This window comes from Mytilus californianus, unplaced genomic scaffold (genome assembly GCF_021869535.1).
Source record: "Mytilus californianus isolate M0D057914Y unplaced genomic scaffold, xbMytCali1.0.p SCAF_2, whole genome shotgun sequence".
In the NCBI taxonomy this organism is placed as follows: domain Eukaryota; kingdom Metazoa; phylum Mollusca; class Bivalvia; order Mytilida; family Mytilidae; genus Mytilus; species Mytilus californianus.
This window is the reverse complement of record NW_026262668.1, coordinates 51,911,096-51,934,569: the sequence shown is the minus strand read 5'-3', so window position 1 is coordinate 51,934,569 and position 23,474 is coordinate 51,911,096. Positions and strand designations below refer to the sequence as shown.

The following is a 23,474-nucleotide window of genomic DNA, read 5'->3' as shown; positions in this document are numbered from 1 at the left end:
ATATCCGTATTTTCATGCCAAGACCGAGGGTACTGGCTTGTAATACCTTTAACGATTGACAGTCCACTAGTTGGTATAGCCATGGAACTATTATCGTCGCTACCAATATTTGTAAAAATACCAGTCTTGACGAATTTCTTTTGCAATCATAACTTCTCTCGATTGGTAGTTTTCGTAAATATCCACATAGTATGATATATCTGTGCAGAATGATCTGATCATTCCAGTCCAAGTATATGTTTTATCTTTAAATCATTTATTTGCGCTGATTAAAAAAAAATATTTCAATGTCATGATTAAATTAACCAAAACATTTAACAATGTGTTTTGCATAAACATTCAACAATTCATTGAAGAAAGGTCAATCAATTTATATGTCAGTTATTTATTTATAAAAGGTCAGTCAATTTATATGTCAATTAAAGTTAAATTACTTTCTTAACTGTTGAAATCCATACCATTTATTAGATAATACATTGCTTAATTGATAAATTGATATAATCATTCCTTATTAGGAACCTGTTTGTAACTACTTTTTTTTTAAAAGACTGAATGTTATTATGCTCCAATTTCACTTTCTTGCAGATCAAATATGTCAACTGTTTACCATTCGTTACCAGTAACATCTAATCCTATATAGAGGTTAGACCTTATTTCGGCTTGAATAAATAAATGGTAGGGTGGATAGATGGACAAATGTCGGTTGCAAATCTTTCAACGTGAACCAGATAATCACATAATCAACACTCTTAGTCGGGTTTTGGATAAATATGCTAGTTCGCAAAGCAAGTCCAAAAGAGGACATGCACCTAACTTGACATAATGCCTCTGTTCCGTGCCGAAAAATGGGTTAAAATCTTGCTCTTACTCATAAATGACACGTGCATGACGGGAACAAGACCCATCCAGTTTAGAAATATATGGCGTGACTTGGACGTGTATCAAAGCAGCAGTATCCCACACTCGAAACTATCACACTATCATGAGACTACTGTAAGTGAATGGAGGTACCTATGGATTCGATTCTAACAATTGATTCGCTATACATGTAGTACCTAAAAAAAAATGTCCATTGACGAGACTTGTAATAACCAAAATCTGGAAACTATAGCATTTATAGAAATCTGAATTGAAGAGGAACACCGTTACTATTTTTCAATATTTGTCATCTTGTATTGATAATTTGTCACAAACATTTTTACTTGTTTAAATGACAATGCAGATTTGTTATTTGATGATTAAAAGTATAATATTTTACAATTTTAAAGGTCATTTCTATCATTTAAACTTTTTGTAATTATTTATATAATCATAAATTCATGTTTTAAAGTATCAACTTTATCGTTCAATGATTATCCATAAAAAAATACAATAATTTTATATAAAAAAAATATAACTTAAATAGGCATAACTGCGGATTTCTAGTGCATTTTTTCTGCTGGGATCGTCAAAACCCATAAGTTTCCAAATACTGGTGGACTATTGATCGTAAACGTTTTTTTTTTTAAATTTAAACGTGTCCATAAATTAGAAGTGTTAAGTGAGTCTGGATGGAGGTCCTTCATTTCTGTATTCTGTAATTGTTTATGTCATTTTTGTCTATTCTTTGTAGGGGGGGAGGGGGGGGCTATTATTCTCTATTCTTTATATTTTAGCACCCCATTATTCTCTATTCTTTATTTTTTTGCTCCATTTTTCTCTATTCTGTAATTTTTTTGGCCCTTTGTTCTACACGTTCTGTAAACCCCATCCACACCCTCATAAGTAGAGGAGATGTGAAGTAAACATTCTCAATTCTATCAATGAGACAGAAACCAACGGACACAATGAAATAAACAACATCTACAGGTCAACATACACTATCTAACAGTATGCATACACTGTAGGTCAACATACACTATCTAACAGTATGCATACACTGTAGGTCAACATAGACTATCTATAACAGTATGCATACACTGTAGGTCAACATACACTATCTAACAGTATGCATACACTGTGGGTCAACATACACTATTTAACAGTATGCATACACTGTAGGTCAACATACACTATATAACAGTATGCATACACTGTAGGTCAACATACACTATCTATAACAGTATGCATACACTGTAGGTCAACATACACTATCTAACAGTATGCATACACTGTAGGTCAACATACACTATTTAATAGTATGCATACACTATAGGTCAACATACACTATTTAATAGTATGCATACACTGTAGGTCAACATACACTATCTATAACAGTATGCATACACTGTAGGTCAACATACACTATCTATAACAGTATACATACACTGTAGGTCAACATACACTATCTAACAGTATGCATACACTGTAGGTCAACATACACTATCTAGCAGTATGCATACACTGTAGGTCAACATACAATTTTCAACAATAGACGGGTATGCATACACTGTAGGTCAACATACAATCTTCAACAATAGACGGGTATGTAAACACTGTAGGTCAACAAACAATCTTCAACAATAGACGGGTATGCATACACACTGATTCAAGCTCTTAGTCGTCAGGCTTTTGAGCCCTGTGTATTCCTGGACCATAATACATTAGTTTGTTCATGAAAGGTAGAGAGGGAATAAAAACCTTTATTGATGTAAGAATTTGGTTTTTTGAAATTTATCATTTTTGATAGAACATCAAACTTTCAACTATCTATCAAAAAGCAAGTTCTAGTCTTTTAAAGCACATGCAAATTGGTCATATACGAAATATAAGGACAGCATTATAGTACTAGAATTCAAAGCTCATACATGAGAGTTGGATATTGTTAATTCTAGAACATATTCAATAACTTAATGTTATAAGTGGTTCTTGTCGAAAAAAAAGGATTTTTAGTAAATTGGTTCTGTGTCATGATTTCCTCATTCTCATTTAAAAAAAAATAAAATATTACTTGGGAACTACTCTTGTGACAAATGTATCTTACATACTTAGTTATAAGATAACTTTGATTAATTGATCGTCCTTCACGGACACCAATTATTCTGACTCAGAGGCCTCAGTCAGTATTACCTCTTATTATAGATTGAGCACAACAATCCCAACCCAAAAACCTTGGAACAACTCAAATACATTTTACATCTATGATTTGTCATAGTCCAGTGTGCTGACGCGGCATAAAATCGCACCAATTAATCAATCAACCAATCACTGTTTATTGAGAGAAAACGTGATTAAGAAAGCATTGGTATTCATCGTAACGTCAAATAAAGCGGAATATCAAAAGAATATTATAAATAGAATAAAAGAATGATACACGTTCAATGCAAATAAAAAGTGACATAGTAAACAAATTGCTTACATCCACTTCATTTAAACTTAAGTGAAATCCTACCACATATCCCTATTTTTATATAAAAAAAACGAAAAATATTAACGACATGCAGTTATATTTATCTGAAAACTTTCTGTCAAAAGAACAAGCGAAAGAGTGCAAAAAAAACTGTCAAACGTTAAAGTATGCCGATATTTAGCTATAAAAAAAATCAGAAATATGTATGACATTTACTTATATAGTACTTTATAAAAAGATTCATCGTCTTAAAAGTGCAGACATGACTAACATACAAATAGCTTCTTCCACGTGCTTGATTCAAAAAGATAAAAGTTGGATCCACTGAATCAAAGTAAACATTAGACATGTCAAAGGAGGTTAATTAATTTTTAGCTTGTTGATATATTTAAATCGCGATTACTCGACTAATGACCCTAAAACATATTGTAAAATTGTTCTTTAAGCCTACGCATTGCCAGGTTGAATGGACATAGTGATAAAAAAGACTGTCATGCAATAAGTTGAAGCTAAATATATTGGAGCGAATTTCTTCATTAACACGTCAAAGGTGCTGAATAAACCATGCTAGAATCTGAATTAAAAATCGAATTCGGAGTACATTGCACGGAAGAGACAAATACAGACTAGACTAAATAGCATTATACCGCATGAAACTAAAGCTTAGGGTAACACGAGCTTCCAACATAACTGGGAATGAAATTATGTGTTCCGGAAGGGTCAGAATATAAACTGTGTCCGTTATTCTGAGCCCAATCTGAATAGATGAGACTTAGATATTCTTTACAAAGGTTGAGAAAAAAGTATATCATTTATTTAGTATAAAGCTAAAGATAAAAAAAAGACATGGCTAAAATCTTTAATATTCGTTTCATGAATTTTACTTAATACGAGTAAAGATATAAATTTGTAATGGGTGGTAACAAAGTGGTACCCATAGGAATGCCCATCATCTGTTGAAAAATCTGTCAACCAAATTCAACAAAGATAATAAGATTAAAAATTCCGGCATTTTGAAAATACTATCGTCTTGGTACTTGTTGTTTGATTAAATTTTGTTTTTGGTTATTTTATTTCATTGGTTTTCCGAAAAAAATAAAACATGCAAAATGCGTTATTAATCAACATGAGTAATTGAGTAGTGTTCACTGAAGTCGATAAGTTGACTACTAAAACTACATGTACATCTCAACAAAAAATACATAAATTGCAAGTTTGATAAAAATTAAATGGTAAAATTGAGAATGGAAATGGGGAATATGTCAAAGAGACAACAACCCTACCAAAGTGCAGAAAACAGCCGAAGGCCACCAATGGATCTTCAACGAAGCGAGAAAATCCCGCACCCGGAGGTGGTCCTCAGCTGGCCCCGAAATAAAAATGTGTACTAGTTCAGTGAAAATGGACGTCATACTTAACTCCAAAACATATAAATGAACTAAAATTAAAAAAAACATACAAGACTTACAAATGCCAGAGGCTCCTGACTTTGGACAGGCGCAAAAATGCGGAGGGGTTGAACATGTTTTGTGAGATCTCAACCCTCCCTGTATACCTCTAACCAATGTAGAATAAAGAAACACAGAGCGATACACACAGTAAAACTCAGTTCAAAAGAAGTCCGAGTCCGATGTCAGAATAGGTAACAAAAGAAACAAAGCAAAATGACAATGATACACAGATTAACAAAGGACTACTAGCAGTAACTGACATGCCAGCTCCAGACCTCAATTAAACTGATTGAAAGATTATGTCTTCATCATATGAAAATCAAGTACAATCCCTCCTGTTAGGGGTTTAGTACCATACCATCATAAAATATATGAGAAGAACATAACCCGTATCATGCCAAAAACTGGTTTTAGAATAAATGTGTTTATTTCCGATGCAAAGACCCTATGAGTGAATCAATATTGATACCAAAATATGCAATCCTTACTGACTTGACAACAGTATCGTAACTATATCCCATCCGAATAAATCTGTTTAAAGGTTTGGTTAGCTTTTGAAGTGAATGCCGACATTTTTGTGCTTTGTAAAGGATATTACCATAAAAGATTGGATGTGAAATATCTGAATGTATAAGATGTCTGCATGTTAATTTATATTTACGAATGATGTCCTTGTACCAATGATGAAATTAAGTAAATGTTTTGACTAGTTTGTGATATCGAAAACCCTGGTGTAATAATTTTTCAGTAATACAGAGATTTCTTTCGTTAAAATCAAATACGTTGTTACATACACGAGCGAATCGACCAAGTTGAGATGTATAAACACCATAAGATGGTGACAAGGGAACGTCACCATCTAAAAATCGATAATTAACAATAGGAAATCATCTCTTTTGTCATAAATTTTGGTATTAAGCTTCCCGTTAAAGATATATATTATCAAGATCCAGGAAAGCGCAGTGTTCATTGTTAGTAATAGCTTTATTTAAGGTCAGTTCGGCAGGATAAATCTCTTTAGTGTACATACTGAAGTTGTCATTATTGAGAGCCAATATATCATCTAAATATCTAAAAGTGTTATTATATTTGAATCAGATGTTGTTTCGATGGGTCTTAAGTGGTGCACAGTTAGTCCCCATGGGAATTCCAATAACTTGACGATATACGGAATCTCCATAGCGAACAAAAAAGTTATCTAGTAAAAATTCAAGGGCAGTTATAGTATCAAAGCAGGTCCAATTGACATAGTTCTTTTGTTTGTTGTTACTTAAAAATGACCTAAAACAGTTTGAACATATATATTCGCATTCTGACTTTTTAAATGCCCATTTAATCAGGCGTGTGAATTTTTTCTTAATAAGATTATGAGGCAAAGTGGTATATAGGGTAGAAAAATCAAAACTTTGAACATATTCGAAATCACCAATATAAGCATGCAATTTATCAAGTACTTCCAAATAATTTTTGACACTCCAAAAGTAATTAATTCCACTATTATCAAAGGCCTTATTTGAACAATTTATTACCAGGTTTTTGATTGTACCAAGTGTACTAGTAAATAGAATAGACACATTTTTTTGTAGTTTAGTAGTGGAACAATGGCTTGAAGACGAAATAAATCTATATTTGTAAGGAGTTTTGTGCAGCTTCGGAAGCCAGTACATAGTTGGAACTTTCATTTTATTTGGTTCTGCTTGTAAAGAGGTAGCTAAAAGTTTATGTCTGTTACAGATGTAATTTTCCGAAAATGGGGTCAGTTGGAATGTTGGTGAATTCGTGATTTCCTTTACCAGAACCTCAATGTAAAATTTACGTCAAACAACAGTGATATTGTTAGCAGCCTTGTCAGCCGGGACAAAAACAAATTCCTTGGCGAGTTCTTTTAGCTTATGTTTGATACGAGAAATAGGGCTAGTATGGTTGTTGTTAGGAGTAAAATGTTCTTTAAAATGTTGAATACGTATTATCAACTATGTTCATTATCTAATTAAAAAAAGAATCTAATGATTTCTTGTCAGCTTTTTCTCGTTTTATCCATTTAGAGCAGCTCATTTCAATTAATAATTGACGGGGGACGATATTTAGGTCCTTTACTGAGGAATGATTTCAACTCTCGGTCACGAACGATGTGAAGGTCTCCTGTTATAACATAGGAACTGGGGCCATAAATGTATTCGGAATTACTGCAATTTCATGACGTAGGTATATTGTCACTGATATTAACATCTTTACACACTTCGCTATAATTAAACACATGTTTACGGGTAGGGAGTTCATTATTATCAAAATAGCCTACTCGAAACAGCATAATAACGGAGAAACAGAAAACTTTACTTTATGAGTGATAATAAATGAAAGTCAACTCTCTTGATAATATGCATTATAAGACTGTGATAATGGAGTTCGTTTTGTGCACTTCCCAAGAAATTTTGCACTGGTTTCCATCACAACGTTGTCTTTTTCAAATATCAGAAAAGATATGTTGGAGAAGGTAGCAAATGAAAGCATCCATTGCTTAACTGGTTAGAGATATTCCCTGTTTTTCAGTCTTTTATAACGTAAATTGTTAACGAATAAAAGGAGATTATTATTCTAGAAGGTGTTTATCTTATTAAGTTTCATTTATGTGATTCAAACTTAAGATCTTGATCATAAAAACGATTTTCTTCAAAACCTGTCATTTTACTACGAAGTATAATTGAGAAAGTGACCGTTCATTGTTTAAAATTTTCTGTTTTCGGTTTCATTTTTTATTCATCTGTTTGATTTACTTCATTCCATTAAATGTATGAATATATGGAATCAATCTATACGTGATGGTCATTTTATGATATCAAATATGATTTATCTAGATAATAATTACCCATATCCGTTCCTTGCAGATATGAAAAGTAAATAAAATTGTAATAACGAAATGAAGGCAATCGTAATTGAGCTTCTATGATGATTCGATTGTAGTCTCGCAGTTACTGTTTTTCTGCCTTTTAATTGATTGTATTGTCTGTACATTACACTCTCGCACTTAATATTTTAACGCCTTTAATTGGTCTACTGTTTTTCATCTGCATGGAAAAACAATGTTATGTACATTGCTTTTAATGTTGATATCATTAAGACATTCCTCGTGAATGATTAGTGTCGATAATTTAGTATATCGTTGACATTTTTGATAAGCTGATTCCATTTGCAGTTCATGCAAGTCGGAAATGTCAGGGGTAGTTGATATCTAATAGTGTATTATATTTCATTGTTGTGAAATGATAATTGAAAAGTAATTGTTATTGATACAAATGGCAAAGTTTTTTTTTACTAACTAAAGGATTGCAAAAATTATAGTTAAAAGCCAATAAAATTACATAACAATTTGAAGTGAAATAAACTTTTTCCTAGTAGGAATTGTTTACATGGTTACCATAATTTTATTGTTTTCTTAAAATACCATTGTTTATTTAAATTTGAGTTGGTTGAAAAAATAATTTCCATTTGAAAAAGACGACTGTTGTGTATGTGAAAAAACTGATCATAGACACCACGATTAAAGTGTGTACGCCAAACGTGCGTTTCGTCTACAAAAGATTTATCAGTGACGATCGAATAAAAAAAGTTCAACAGGCCAAATACAGTTCGAAGTTGAAGAGCAATGAGGACCCAAAATTCTTAAAGCTAAAGTAGACAGCTACCAAAGAACGCAACAAAAACCAGGGAAAAAGTATTATCAAACTAAATAAAAGAACACAATCAATAATTTTCTTCCTCCGTGGCTACCCGTCAAATAATAAAAAATGTCATGTTCCCTCATTTTCGGAGGACCCGGGTCCCAAGTATAGTGCCTAAAGTCTGCAAAACGTCATAATTCTTATAATTTGCTGAGTATTTGAGCTCAAGTATCAAGATTTCATTTCTTTAGTTAGTCCGTTTTATTCATAAGATTTTAAGATAAATTACTTTGATGTAAACCTTAACCCTATATACTAATACATTTGTTATCTCTCTAGTGTTTACCTATTGTACCAAATCAATTCACAGGTAAAGTCGTTTATTTTATCAGTTCCTAATGCTCACGCTTATGTCTGTAACAAAATGTTTTAAATCACGAAGAACTTGCGTCATAGTAGATGAAAAATTGTAAGTCGCCAGTTTAATCTCGGTCGAGTACAGGAAAAACCTGAGATTTCAACAATAGTATGAGCTGCTTCTCCGCCTTGCGCGATGCGCAATTGCTTGAGGATGACGAGCAGACTATGCGGCTCGGAGTCGGAATTAGGTATACATGTTTCATGACATATCTTCTTTGTCGCTTTATTTGGTCTTTAAAGAAATTAGTATGGTTTTAGTTTTGCGACATATGGTCAGAAAGTGTGAGGTTTGTACGCTCGTAAAACTGGTTCAACCCACCATATTAGGTGCATTTACCAAGTAAGGCTATTCGGATCATGTGTTGTTCATTGTTCTTGGTCCTTCTTTGTTGGAGGATTCGGGTGTTAGTGGTTTATGTAGTCTGTTTTGCTGTCTGATATTTTGGAAGTTTCACATTCATGTATTTTTATTTTAGAAAAAATATCATTTAACTATTCTGAAGTATGTATGAGTAAACAATTAATTCAGAGATTTTTTTAATTAAATTTTCGAAATCATTATAAACAACTTAAGGTTCTGTTCACAAAATTAAATGTCATCCCAGGCTTGCGGAGCAGGATCTGCTTACCGAGATCTCCCCCAGTTTTTGGTAGGTTTCGTGTTGCTAAGTCTTTAGTTTTTGATGTTGTGTTTTGTGTACTGTTGTTTGTCTGTTTGTCTGTTTGTCTGTTGGTATTTTTCTTTTTTAGCCAGGGCGTTGTCAGTTTATTTTCTACTTATGGGTATGAATGTCCCTTTTGGTATCTTTCTCCTCTCTTTTGAACACATAAATATAGATATTTTATCATCGATGCAGTTTGTCAGTAACTAAAAAAACAATTGAAAAAAAATGATAAAAATATATTACTGGTTTTTGATGAATTACTTTTTGAAGCCGATCTACCATTCGCCAAATACCAAAGTAATGCTAATAAATTAATGCAAATGTCCAACAAAGAAAGACCAAGAAGAAGGAAAAACACACAAGGTACGAATAGCTTGACTTGGTACATGCACGCAATATGGTGTTGTTATACCAGTTTTACGTGCGTAAAAACCTCACACTTTATGACCATTATGTCGTTGTTTTGTTATTTCTCATTTATAGAGTGGGATAGTCTTTACAAAGAAATACTTATAATGATGAAATGGCAAGTTCTGTAATGGAATTAAAAAACGTCCTCCAGTTCAACCGTCACGGAAACTTTCTGCATGTTACAATATAACAAGTATTTCCATTATGCTATCCTCATTGCAATAACGTAAAGCAAAACACCAAATACGATTTTAAAAACAGGATCACTTTTAAAGATAATACATGCAAATTTCTGAAAAAGTTTTGAGTGACATGGCATTATTAACAAGAATTGTAAATGTCATCCGGAATATATCTCGCATTTACTTTAGGTCTTTAAGCAATGTTGACCTTAAAAAACAACGCAGTTTATGTGAAATCTGACAGCCGTTTATAAGACTTAATTACACACTTCCGGTCAGCTTTTATTGAAACCTCAACATTTCCGTGTAACATTATTCCAACGTCACAATCGATTTCATTTTAACAAGAAGTGACAGAAGAAATAATTTTCATTCTGGACACTACAATTATTGTTTTTTTTTTTACCAAACCATTTTTTTTAAACTCTTGTAATTGGCAATATGTTTCGTGTATTGCAGTGAAATGATTTTTTATTTTTTTTATTTTTTGGGGGGGGGGGGGGGGAGGATGGCAGTACGAATATCTATGTCTCTTTTTCTTTGTTCTGCAGACTAGTGGAACCTTTTTGAGTATCAATTAAACATTAACAAATCTGAAGAATTTGTCTCAATTTCCCCTGAATTTATTTAGGTCCGTTTTCAAAAGTCTTTGAAATCTTAACTGAAATTTACAGTTAAACAGCTTCATGCATATGAAAATAGAATGCAGTAATAACGGACCTGCTTCTGGCCTAATTTTAAATGTTCAAAGCAGTGAAAATATTTATCATAAGATACAATTTATTTTTAAATATTCTAGCAATTTGGAGTATTTATATAAAAAAATTAGAAGAAAGTTATTAAACACTATATCAAAATTCTATCAAAGCAAAGCTATTTTTGTTTTTCAAGATAAAAGTGAAATCCTTTTCGTTATTGATGTCGTTCGATGCAAACATATTCAAGAAAACATGTTAATTTGTAGTATTGCACCAAATTAGTATTGCACCAAATCAGTATTCAACAATAATGTATAGCACTTAAAAGATTTTGGTTGTTTTATGAATGAAAGTCAAATTGTTGAAAAGTCTTTTAAAGTATAAATATTCAAATTTCACTTGGTTGCATAAACTTTTGGAATTTCATCCTGTTAGTGAAACCAAAATGAGGGAAATTGCTTTTTTTATCTCTTGCGTTGTTTTATAGGAGAAACCTAGTGATTTATAGCAATACATATAAAAAGGTTTCTGCTTAATATACATAGAGATCCTCGATTAGATCTTCTATATGTAAATAGATCATAGACGTTTTGCCTCGTTCCTTTCTATTCTTCTCCTTTTTAGAATGGGTTGAATAAATATATGTATCAGGTCTTATTTTGCTATATGTGTGATGTATTAGTGCACTTCCTTCAATAATATTAAAACAAACATTTTTTTATGATGGTATACATTGTGTAATACTAAACCCCTAACGGGAGGGATTGTGCTTATTTTTCATATGATGAAGACATAATCTTTCAATCAGTTTAATTGAGGTCTGGAGCTGGCATGTCATTAACTGCTAGTAGTCCTTTGTTAATTGATGTATCATTGTCATTTTGCTTAGTTTCTTTTGTTACCTATTCTGACATCGGACTCGGACTTCTTTTAAACTGAGTTTTATTGTGCGTATTGCTGTGTGTTTCTTTATTCTACATTGGCTAGAGGTATAGGGGGAGGGTTGAGATCTCACAAAACATGTTTAACCCCGCCGCATTTTTGCGCCTGTCCCAAGTCAGGAACCTCTGGCCATTGTTAGTCTTGTATGTTTTTTAATTTTAGTTCATTTATATGTTTTGGAGTTTAGTATGACGTCTATTTTCACTGAACTAGTACATATTTTTATTTAGGGGCCAGCTGAGGCCCACCTTCGGGTGCGGGATTTTCTTGCTGCGTTGAAGACCCATTGGTGGCCTTCGGCTGTTATCTGCTCTTTGGTCAGGTTGTTGTCTCTTTGACATATTCCCCATTTCCATTCTCAATTTTATTATCGGAAAGTGTTCCAAAGACCAAATTAACTATTTTTTGTAAAAGCGTGCTGCTTGCTTCATAACAGATTATTTCTTTAGACTTCGTTTTATTCGATATCATAAACGGCAACACATAGGAAAATCCTCTGCTGGGAGGCGTGATTTCGTAAGGAAGACTGTGATACACCATTTATCAATAAGACTTTGGTGAAAAGTTCTTACACAGTTGCAATACTAATCAGTGTTTCATATTTTCATCGGACATCATTTTAACAACTTGTTGTAATCAGATGCAAAACTTGAAAGAATGACACTTCTAATATAAATAATATATTTACATATTTATATGGATTATGATTACTATGAACTCGTCTGTTAAAATATGGTGGGCAGTGGTTGATAACTTCAAAAATAGAGCGGACGTAATATGATTTTTTTTAAATTGTATTTAAAGAGATGCAACCTTGACGCTTAAATCCTTCTTCATCTTCTATGGTATCACAGTGATTATGAAAAGGTAAGGGGGATGAAATGTGTTGTAAAACAACAAATAAATTTGAAATGATTTATTTCCGGAAACAAGTAAAAGTGGTTGATCAAGAACTTCTTATCCTTTCTGCGCAGATGAGCTTGTAGCCTAGTCTTTTTTCTGCGAAATGTTTTGTGAGACCCTGCTTTGTCTTTTTTGGATTGTAGCCTTGACATATTCTTTTCAATATGTTACAATTACTTTCTCTAATTGTCTGCTTTGATACTTTCATACTTTTGTTAAGGTATTTTAACCCTATAGTTGGTAATGATATATCGATCTGACTTAATCTCTGGTTTTTGTTGCCTAATTCTTACTGTTCTGTGTAAATTGAATGTTTTGTGTTTTATTAGTTGACATGGCGTTGCCTCTTAAAAAAATTATGTTGACTGCCATCTATTTAATTTTATAACAACTATCTTAAGAGGGGTGACACGGGGATGCTCATTTATAAAATTTAGCTTTTTTGTAACTTTTTCTTTCTTCTCACTTTTTTTCCTTAGTTCCCAGATCCCACTGTTTTACCCCTATATCCAACATCGCTCTTTTTTACTCCTAGATCCCACAACCCACTGTTTTACCACCTGTCATGATCACGAATCCCCACTTTTTAACCCCTAGATCCCACATCCCCACTTTTTTACCCCTTATATCACACATCCCCACTTATTTTACCCCCTATATCACACATCCCTACTTATTTTACCCCCTATATCCCATATCCCAACTTTTTTACCCCCTAGATCCCATATTTCCGACTGTTTTCCACCTATATCACACATCCCAACTTTTCTACCCACTTTATCACACATCCCCACTTTTCTACCCACTTTATCACACATTCCAACTGTTTTACCCCTATATGCCACATCCCCACTTTTTTACCCCCTATATCATGGACAGTGTTATTTTAATCATTTGATAACTTATGATTATCTTGGCAGCCATTTTTACTAATCTTATTATAATCTCGTCAGGTTCGCTCGAAACACCAAAAGTATCAAACGTTGATAAGCAATTTAAAAAAAAACACCAAATAAACAGAAACAACTGTCCACAGCGAGGTAGACTTTGGAATTTATCAAAATTTACTTTTAATTTTCAAGTGAAGATTTCGAAGTAATATTCTATTGCTTACGTCGCATGGGCTACCAGACTACAGGGCTAGAGAAAATCTTTATGTCCACTATCGACCAAGGGATATGATATGAAATTACAAAATATAGAGTCTAACTTGATGCACCACTGGTGTATTTCAGAAATTTCTATGAAATTTTGATCGGAGTGTCAGTATACCAATATTTACCCTTCCGGAGAACCTATTATCATTCCGAGTTTTTGGTCGTGTTCGTGTTGCTAAGTTTTTAATTTTCAATGTTTTGTTTTTGTGGACTTGTTTGTCTTTTCGTCGTCTTTCGGTTTTGCGTTGACAGTTTCTCTTCGACTTATGACCTTTGAATATTGGTATATTCCCAGGGGCGGATTGAGGCGTGCGCCCCCTAAAATTTGCAAAGCATGGGTTGTCCTCAGCTTAATAAAGAATATTTCGATAATTTTACTTCAAAAACATTTTCGCCTTGCTCCGCTCGGCGAAAATTTAAGTTTGCGGCCCCCCCCCCTAACCTAAAATCCTGGATCCGCCCCTGATTCCGCCTCTTTTTATACTTTAAAGTTTAAATAAAAGGAATTGTGATAAACATGTCAATGATGCATATATCCAGTAACACAAGTACATGTACAGGTCATTACGCGTCCTTCAAAGACTGCCGCAAAGCGTCAAAATTATATGCAAGTTCTGATTTAACCTGACTTTGAATAAATGAAGGAATTTTAAAGAAAATTAATGAACTCTATAGAGATGATTCAAAACCATTTCGTAACTTAGCAGAACGAGCAGTCACCCATGATGTCGTTTGGTTGGTGTCTCATTGTGTATGGACCACATCTCCTTTCACTCTTATGTAAAATTATAAAGACAATGTTACCATGGTAACTGTACATCACGGATACGTGCAAACTGTTAGAATACCAGTAACAGTGCGATAAAAGGGTTCAGACATTCTGTCATGAAAATACATAACTATAATACTTGTAAGACAGTTCAAAAATCGAATCCTATCAAATATACTACGTCAACGGCCGGGTTTTAATTATGAATAATGTATATCCTCATTTATCAATTACATGTACTAGTAGTTACTCTTGAACAAAATGTAATTGTATAAATTCCATGATTTAATTTTAATTAGGAATTGAAATATTCATTGTTGTTTTTTTCCTTAACCAAATAAAGCTATTCATAACAATGAACGAGGAATTATAATTATTCATTTGAAATTTATTTTGATGATTTCGCTCGCGCTAACATGGTATATCGATGTCATTTTGACTATATTAAGAAGTCCACATATAAACAATCAAAATCAAAATAAAATCGAATGAACCAAACGAATGAGACCAGGGAATTATAGTAATTTCGAACTATTATATCCGTTTCGTACTATAACCATTTTGTATCATTACCAAAGCTAATGAATATCTAATATAGGTTTTATCGCGAGCTCAACTTTTACGACATATGGAGGGGGAGGTTTGTGTACACGTTAAACTAGTTTAATTTCACCACATATGGAAGGGGAGGTTTGTGTACACGTTAAACTAGTTTAATTTCACCACATATTGTGGCAGCCCAAAGTCAGGCTATCTGAATCAAAGTTGTTCGTTTGTTGTTTACCTTTGTTTGTACGACTATCTCGGAGGAGTCGATGTTGGTAGTTGGTTATCATTTTTTAGTGTTATATCAGGGAAATAGATGATCAAGTGATGATGAACAATTCAGTATCCTAATCGGAACGAACGAGGCGGAAACAAAGTAAATTTAATCTCCGAGTGACTTATATATTATTATGCCTAACATATACTGTAAACCAACGTATGTTCGCGGGTACTTTATTTCTTGTTTAGCACTTTCTAGCCCACTTCGCGGCGATTTAATTTCGAGATTTTCAAATTTACTTGATGTAGTTAAAAAAAGAAAAGTTCCACGTTTTACATATTCGCGACGATTTATGCTTGCGTTATTTTTCTACTCGTCTAACCCGAATAATTCAGTCGTTATATTCCACTGCTCTACGATGCTCGCAAGTGGGAGAGTCGATCACGGGGTGGGACTGAATTATTCGGGTTACTACTCGTCGTGAAAATAAATCGCTCGCGAAAATTAGTTGGTTTACAGTATCAGAAACACTACACTTAACTTCCAATCAAGTCGACTAATTAAAAGTTATCTGATTAAAAATGACAAATGGAATATATTCCTGGTCATCTGTTACATAGATATGCCATATATGTCAACCAAATTACGATGGCACTCGTAAAAATTTCGATCAGATAACTTTAACCTTACTATTTAGAACCCTCGGTTAAATAGCTTTCTGAGTGAAATAGACACAGATTCAAAGAAAGAGACATGTTCAAATAAATGAATACAATAGCCAACATCGGAAAACAATGCACGCATGCAATTATGCGAAGCCGATAATGAAAACTAGTGCTTGGGAAATCTTCGTGCTAATTTGATTCTTTTGGTATATCTTATGTTATATTTTCGTTTTGTATCGAATTTTTCAACCGATGGAGTCTTAATAATGTGTCATACGAGTTGAAAGTTTGCCACCATAAAACCGTAACCAATCACTCCCTTTGTGCAGTACCTGTGTTCATGATATTGTATATGAGACAGCCATCTTTTAATGGTTGAGAGGAACATCGTATCTGTTTCATAGCATACCAGAGACATTTTGAATGTATAATGGATAACGCGCGTCCGCTATTATTTATATGACATTATTACTGGTTCAACCAAACATGGAAGTATTATATTGTCAATTATTGTCAATATAATACTCCCATGCACCAGAGGACAATATTCACTTTAGGCCAAATATGGCTTTGAATTTCAACATAATCATAAAGTATCAAAAAGGCCATGATTTGGTTCTTAAATGGTTCTTCTTTAAAAGCCTTACTAATAGGTTAAACAAATCTCTTAAAAAAATACATTCACATAATAAATATAAGCTTCACAGTTAGCACACTTTTGATATATTGTCAAAGCATGATGATTATATGCATTTTCCGGACCTAAAAGGTTGAGGAAACCATAAACCGAAATCGAAATGTTCTGTAACCAAAAAGAAGCCAATGATGATATTGAATCACTAAACACAAACCATTCTGGATCAGGGGTGGAGGCCAAAGTAAATTATTCTAGAAACTGTTAAGATTTATGGAAAAGTTTCACCAAAAAATTAACGTTACAACACAACTAATATATAATGCATATAATTAAGGGGTCATTACTTCGTCATTTGTAATGTTTGTGCCAAAACGAAGTTATTTTGTATTAATTGAATAGTAATATCACAACTATTTCTATATAAAATTTGTAGAATTTTGGCTTGACAAAAAAAAACCATCAAAATTTAAGAGCCAATTTTCACACTTCATTAACATACTCCTATCCCCTTATAGTTTTAGGATATTAATTAGTGAAATGTAAAGATTGACGGAGTACAGAAAATTAAAACCATATATGTTACAGCGTCCTCCTTTTCTTTTAATGGTGTGCATTCAAGAATCAAGTTTGTATTTGATAGAACACATCTGAAGATTTTACAACCAGATTACTGTAAGGGTACTTTTTAGCACCACAACAATAGCAGTCACGAAATGAAATAAATGCTTTTGCATTAACAACGACAGGCTTTTAGATGGTCATAGCATTTTCTTGTTAAGCAGGAAAAATATCATCTTACTTCGCGAAACACTTCAGCACTTACTTTATATCAATACATTGTAATAAAACTATGCATCATGCGAGCTATTGATTTAAATCAGTATAGTTTTTACTAAATGTTTAGATTTGCATTGAATTAAAGAGCATATTCTTAATAAAACAACAAAAAGCATGCTGCAATTTACAATCGTTCCCTTATTCTTACTAATAACGTCTCACCCATTGCATCTTATTACAGTCAGGATTCTACTTCGTCAAAATTATCTCCCCATTACGCCAGTTCATTTTTACAATCGTAAAAATGGAAGCCATTGTAGGGATGACGCGCTGCCAATTTAGCTCTTGAAAACCGATAAGTTTATCCGCATAGCACCATTACGATCCTTATATGCCAGTTGTATTTTAAAAGACAAATGTATCTACTAGCTAATGAGCATCAGTTAATGTACTTGTCTGCATTCAGTCAACTTAAAACTATTGTCTGATCGGTTGTCAGGTGGAATTTTCGAAAATTCATAATTATTTAAAAAAAATTCTAATTTAATATTTCGTGGAAGGGCAGACTAAAAATTTCCAGTGGTTGAAGACTATAAACCCTAGATATCACACACAAAAAATGAAGTTTTTTGGAAGATATGCATTTTTAAGATCCAACTTATAAGTCTGTCGTCAAGTACTTTTAGTAAAAATTTGCTATTCGAACACACCTACTCTGTTTTTGTGATTCATTAGAAAGGTATTTCACTTGACCTATATATTTCATTTTTTTAGTACTGTGAATTTTCGATGTTATAAAGTCAACCTGTAGCCTTGATATATAAAAATGATAGAATCTGAAGCGAGATGATGTATCAAATACTTTTGCTTTTTACGTTTTCAAGACAAAATATTCAACTCAAACACGCCCTAATTTGATTCTTTTGGTATATCTTATGTTATATTTTCGTTTTGTATCGAATTTTTCAACCGATGGAGTCTTAATAATGTGTCATACGAGTTGAAAGTTTGCCACCATAAAACCGTAACCAATCACTCCCTTTGTGCAGTACCTGTGTTCATGATATTGTATATGAGACAGCCATCTTTTAATGGTTGAGAGGAACATCGTATCTGTTTCATAGCATACCAGAGACATTTTGAATGTATAATGGATAACGCGCGTCCGCTATTATTTATATGACATTATTACTGGTTCAACCAAACATGGAAGTATTATATTGTCAATTATTGTCAATATAATACTCCCATGCACCAGAGGACAATATTCACTTTAGGCCAAATATGGCTTTGAATTTCAACATAATCATAAAGTATCAAAAAGGCCATGATTTGGTTCTTAAATGGTTCTTCTTTAAAAGCCTTACTAATAGGTTAAACAAATCTCTTAAAAAAATACATTCACATAATAAATATAAGCTTCACAGTTAGCACACTTTTGATATATTGTCAAAGCATGATGATTATATGCATTTTCCGGACCTAAAAGGTTGAGGAAACCATAAACCGAAATCGAAATGTTCTGTAACCAAAAAGAAGCCAATGATGATATTGAATCACTAAACACAAACCATTCTGGATCAGGGGTGGAGGCCAAAGTAAATTATTCTAGAAACTGTTAAGATTTATGGAAAAGTTTCACCAAAAAATTAACGTTACAACACAACTAATATATAATGCATATAATTAAGGGGTCATTACTTCGTCATTTGTAATGTTTGTGCCAAAACGAAGTTATTTTGTATTAATTGAATAGTAATATCACAACTATTTCTATATAAAATTTGTAGAATTTTGGCTTGACAAAAAAAAACCATCAAAATTTAAGAGCCAATTTTCACACTTCATTAACATACTCCTATCCCCTTATAGTTTTAGGATATTAATTAGTGAAATGTAAAGATTGACGGAGTACAGAAAATTAAAACCATATATGTTACAGCGTCCTCCTTTTCTTTTAATGGTGTGCATTCAAGAATCAAGTTTGTATTTGATAGAACACATCTGAAGATTTTACAACCAGATTACTGTAAGGGTACTTTTTAGCACCACAACAATAGCAGTCACGAAATGAAATAAATGCTTTTGCATTAACAACGACAGGCTTTTAGATGGTCATAGCATTTTCTTGTTAAGCAGGAAAAATATCATCTTACTTCGCGAAACACTTCAGCACTTACTTTATATCAATACATTGTAATAAAACTATGCATCATGCGAGCTATTGATTTAAATCAGTATAGTTTTTACTAAATGTTTAGATTTGCATTGAATTAAAGAGCATATTCTTAATAAAACAACAAAAAGCATGCTGCAATTTACAATCGTTCCCTTATTCTTACTAATAACGTCTCACCCATTGCATCTTATTACAGTCAGGATTCTACTTCGTCAAAATTATCTCCCCATTACGCCAGTTCATTTTTACAATCGTAAAAATGGAAGCCATTGTAGGGATGACGCGCTGCCAATTTAGCTCTTGAAAACCGATAAGTTTATCCGCATAGCACCATTACGATCCTTATATGCCAGTTGTATTTTAAAAGACAAATGTATCTACTAGCTAATGAGCATCAGTTAATGTACTTGTCTGCATTCAGTCAACTTAAAACTATTGTCTGATCGGTTGTCAGGTGGAATTTTCGAAAATTCATAATTATTTAAAAAAAATTCTAATTTAATATTTCGTGGAAGGGCAGACTAAAAATTTCCAGTGGTTGAAGACTATAAACCCTAGATATCACACACAAAAAATGAAGTTTTTTGGAAGATATGCATTTTTAAGATCCAACTTATAAGTCTGTCGTCAAGTACTTTTAGTAAAAATTTGCTATTCGAACACACCTACTCTGTTTTTGTGATTCATTAGAAAGGTATTTCACTTGACCTATATATTTCATTTTTTTAGTACTGTGAATTTTCGATGTTATAAAGTCAACCTGTAGCCTTGATATATAAAAATGATAGAATCTGAAGCGAGATGATGTATCAAATACTTTTGCTTTTTACGTTTTCAAGACAAAATATTCAACTCAAACACGCCCTAACATAAAAAGGTGCGTTCGATTTTCTCTTTTCGATGCAATTGTTACCCATTTTTGGGAATTTTTTCTTGAGTCACATAATGGAAGGGCAGAAACGAAAATTAAGGAACAAATAGATTGATATGTTCTCCGTCCATGGTAAATTTTTATGAAAAATCGGAGGTTATGCATTTTTTAGATCCAACTTAATAGACACCCATGTCGTCGACCTGATATCTAATTGTTCTGCTTAATTATGTAATAGATAAATTGAAAACTTATGCAAATTGTGTTTTTATGATAAAATATTTCGTAATTTAGCCAAAAACTGTCATTTTATTAGTTTCTATTAACTTTTAAAATTTGAGTTACTACAGTAAACATTACAGTAAGCATTTATCGCCTTCTCTAACAAAGAGCTTCGATTCTTTTGTTCTATTTCAACTGGGTTTCCGCCTGATTAAAGGGTTGTCTACTCTTACGTAACACATTGGTTCCACCCCGTTTTTGTTTTTTGTTTTTTTTTGTTGTGTTCATATTCTTCAATCTATAAGTTTCTGTATAATTTCTTATGGACTAGCGCATTTTCCCTTTGGTCATGTTGTTGATTGTCCGTCGTCTTAACACTGGACGTTAAGCAAACAACAATCAAGCAATCAATCAATCAATCCTTCGACTAAGTTATGATTTAATAATGCGCCTTTCGTATTTTCTAAAAGTTTCTTAACTGTTACCTAAAGAGAAGGAATGTTTTGCCGCAAAATTATATACACTCGCCAAGCGTTCAATATCAAATATACTAATAAAAATATTGTTGAATAAAGGGGGGAAAGTGTCTTCAAAGCTACTACACGGTGAATCATAAGTATAAAAAAAATAGAAGGATTTTTTCAATATGTAATGTGCAACTGTATAAACGAGATTCTGTACCTATAGAAAAAATCACAATATGTTTTGGAATGTTGAAATATATATTTATATAATATTATTGTTATTTTGACAGGTTATAGGTTTATTATTAGTACCACATATTTACTGCGTCATGTTTATGTAATGCTATTTATTATGACCTCATGAATCACATGCATCTGTGTCTGAGTTATCAAATATAATCTTGAAATCTTGAAATCTTGCAATGAATCTATGATTGAACTTACTCCTAAATGATTATTTGTTGGGTTTTTTTTTTTTTTTTGTTATTTACGGGAGGGGGTAAAGTACTAAGCCGCCACAGACCCAAACGCATATTTTAGTTAGATCACATACATGTACATGTTTACCTTTCCATCGATTTTTCCAAGCTAAAACAAATTTTACAGATGCATATATATAGAAATATTTGTGAAAGAGCTAGCATTCAGTTACAATTTAGCATTTGGCCATTTCAATGTGAATGCCTTCCACTTAAAATCAAATATATTTTTAATCATTTATTATTTTCTGTCTGTGTTTACTAGTAAAAATCATCATAGATACCAGGATAAAAAATTTGTACGCCAGACCCATTTCGTCTACAAAAGACTCATCAGGGACGCTCGAATCAAAAAAATTAAAAAGGCCAAATAAAGTACGAAGTTGAGGAGCATTGTGGACCCAAAATTCCGAAAGGTTTTGCCAAATACAGCTAAGGTAATCATTTCCTGGTGTAACACTTTCTAAGTATTTAGAACAATTCAAAGTTTTTTTAACAGTTAATTTATAATTATGACCATATCAAAGATAATTTATGTCAACACGGAAGTGCTGACTACTGAGGCTGGTGATACCCTCGAGCAGAAAACCTCCACCAGCAGTGGCATCGACCGTATTATTATTATTATTATTATTATTATTATTATTATTATTATTATTATTATTATTATTATTATTATTATTATTGTAGTAGTAGTAGTAGTAGTAGTAGTAGTTATAGTACAATTATTTTCTTTGATACAGTTTATGATATCATTTGATCTTTTTATTTGAAATGGGGAATTCTACAGTGTGTGTCAACTGAATGCAGTTGCCTTTGATAAAAATACTCATCTTAGGTTACCAGGATAAAAATTATGTAGACCAGACGCGCCTTGATAAACGATTACATTTTGATGCCTTTACTAGGAAATATATCATATAAAAAAGCAACTATAAAATTATTAATCAGTACAGATAACGTGACTGAAGTACCTCTAAGAATGCATCGACCAACTATGAATTGTTAACCAGTACAGATAATGCGATTGAAGTACATCCCAAGGCACATTTTCTATTTTGTTATAAAAGAAAAAAATCTCAGATTTGTTTACGTTTTGACTATAAACTAAGCAGACTTAATTTTTTGAAATGTTACGAGTTTCAGAAATTTACGTAGTATAACAAGCTACCTCTTTTTGCGGTCAATTAATGTTTTTAATTAGTTACAGTAAAACAAAAAATTATCGTTTTTTTTTTATCAGAGATACACGTGTGTGCCACTTTTTCAAAACAATATCGCGCAGTAGTAATGGAAATTTACGTAGTACAAAAAATGTATGACAAACTACCACTTTTTACGGTCAATTAATGTTTTTAACTATCTAAAGTAGAAAAAGATTATGTTTATCCGAGATGCACGTGTGTGCTACTTTTGTTTTAAATATTGTGCAGTAGTAATGAAAAATGTGCGAAATGAGAAAAAAAAGACGTTTACCTTTCTGTGAGAAGAGAAAATAATTAAGAATCCAAATTGAAGTGTTTTCTCGTCAGTCGTGTCATAAGTTGTTTTCAGTCAATTGAACAAATGAAATATATTTATTGATGATTCTGTGGTGGGCGAATCTAACGAATCCTATTGATGGACATCTTCAAAGGGGCGGCAGTAAACATCTTTACGTTTCCCTCATTTATTGTACGTTAATATTTGTACATTTTTATGTAAATCTTTAATGATGCATGGCAATATTGACATTACGTTTTAGCAAATCCAATGAAGGAAGTTTAGAAGAATAGTGACAATTATCATAGCTCTTGGCGAACAGCGTTAATTGAAATGAATTCCATGTA

General features: G+C 32.5%; 1 long non-coding RNA gene across 1 annotated transcript in view; it reads right to left on the bottom strand.

The window, feature by feature from the left end:
* LOC127729988 (uncharacterized) overlaps positions 1-23,199 on the bottom strand; it is a 31,876-nt gene extending 8,677 nt beyond the window's left edge. Inside the window, exon 1 of the long non-coding RNA XR_007994920.1 lies at positions 23,122-23,199. This is a non-coding gene — a long non-coding RNA (uncharacterized LOC127729988). The remainder of the gene's footprint in view (positions 1-23,121) is intronic.
* Between the last annotated feature and the right edge of the window lie 275 nt (positions 23,200-23,474).